Here is a 1,599-nt window from a genome sequence, read left to right as displayed (position 1 = left end):
GCAGCCCCGCGCAGAGCTGCCCGCTGCTCACAGCCCCGCGCAGAGCTGCCAGCTGCCCGCAGCCCCGCGCAGCGCTGCCCGCCGGCCACGCCGAGGGAGGCGCTGCCCGCGGCGCGAGCGCGGGATGGAGCCGGGAGCGGGGGGGTCCCGCCGCCCCCGCCTCTCCCGCGGCGTCCCGGCCGCTCCGGGGGGAGGGGGGGAATGTCCACCCCGTCCCGCACCCCCGGGCCGGCGGGGCTCGAGCCGCAGCGAAGCCCATCGCACGAGCTGCTTGTTGACCGCGTTCACGTTCAGAGCCCCGCAGCTAAAAGCACTTTACGCCATAAAATAAAAGCGCTTTTTTTTTTTTTTTCTAAAAGGTTACGTCTGGAGGCCACGCTGCTCATACTTCATACAGAAAACTACTGAAAGGGCTATGAAATCCTCTATGATTTACACTCCCTCTCAGTGCATTAGGATATAGATCTACTCGACTCTAAAAATACTGCGGAGTTTCTAACCGACGTGAATATATGTGCATTATTTCAGAAAGTCTGTTAGAAAACTTGTCAACACGYTATAAAGCATAAAGCAGGACCTGGCCATTAAATACAGAGATCAGAGGCGCGATGTCTCCTGCAGGAAGTCCCGGGAAAACTCCCGGCGCTCGGGAAAGGTCCCTCAGCCCCGCAGCGCCCGCGCAGCTCCCCGAAACTCATCCCGATTCCGCCCTCATCTATCGGCCCCGCGGAGCCCCTGCGTGGCTCGGGAATGCGACTGTGCCCGTGCCCGCTCCTCGGGCAGCCGCGCTCCCCTGCTCCTCCACACCAAGCAAGAAGCGAACCTACCTGCCTTAGCAATCTGCGGCCAGAGCACGTTAGAAACGCCCGCGGCTCCTCGGGGACGTTTGTTACCTGCCTCCCATCGCAGGGCGGGCGCGCGGAGCGCGGCGCTCCCGCGAGCAAGCGCCGATGTTAATAACCGCGCGTGGCGAGAGATGCGGCTGCGAGGGAGCGAGTTTCCATTTAATCCGAGGCGTTTTATGATGCTGAAATGAAGGGCGTGCTAATGTAGGCACCTTCCCGCTGCCATTCACGGCAGCGCCTGCGAAATTCGCTTTTGAATGTGTGTTTCCAAGAGGTGCTCTAGGAAGGCACCTCTGGAAGCCGAGACCTGGCACCGTAATAAACCAGGTTTATTCGTGACGGAGCGCTTAATTCGCCGTGAGTTTTTAGGGAGAATCCATGCAACGCTGCCCGTTCCTCGTGGGGAACAGCGGCAGAGAGGTGCTGCGCTGCGCTGGCTCCGCGGAGCGCAGCGCTGCGAGCAACTGCGCGCCGGAGCGCAGGACCTTTCCCGGGCAAACCCAGCCGCCGCTTTTGACACTGCGGCCACCTCGGGAAGCTCCACGCGCGAAATCAAGTGGCCCCAAACGCACACACAGGGACCCGCGCACGCCGCGCTGGACACGGCACCGTTTGCGCGCGGCGACGCGGAGCCGCACGAGCGCCGAGCTATTGTCACCTGGCGCTGCGCGGCCGCGGGTCCCCCCCGCTCCCCGCCCCAGGTGCCGCCGGCTCCGCGCTTTGTGCCCGCCGCGTCCGAGGTGGCGCCCGCGGG

At 63.6% G+C, this 1,599-nt stretch overlaps 1 protein-coding gene and 1 long non-coding RNA gene across 2 annotated transcripts in view; one reads left to right on the top strand and one right to left on the bottom strand.

Annotated features, from left to right (window-relative positions):
- The window catches only part of LOC112944929, an 8,038-nt gene extending 6,932 nt beyond the window's left edge, over nucleotides 1–1,106 (bottom strand). The window contains exon 1 of the long non-coding RNA XR_003248874.1: nucleotides 828–1,106. This is a non-coding gene — a long non-coding RNA (uncharacterized LOC112944929). The remainder of the gene's footprint in view (nucleotides 1–827) is intronic.
- Nucleotides 1–1,599, top strand: part of BCL11A (B cell CLL/lymphoma 11A) — a 122,348-nt gene that overhangs the window by 58,658 nt on the left and 62,091 nt on the right. The window lies entirely within an intron of this gene.

This window comes from Nothoprocta perdicaria, unplaced genomic scaffold (genome assembly GCF_003342845.1).
Source record: "Nothoprocta perdicaria isolate Ctin4 unplaced genomic scaffold, notPer1 scaffold_179, whole genome shotgun sequence".
In the NCBI taxonomy this organism is placed as follows: Eukaryota; Metazoa; Chordata; class Aves; order Tinamiformes; family Tinamidae; genus Nothoprocta; species Nothoprocta perdicaria.
This window is presented reverse-complemented; position numbering and strand designations above follow the sequence as displayed.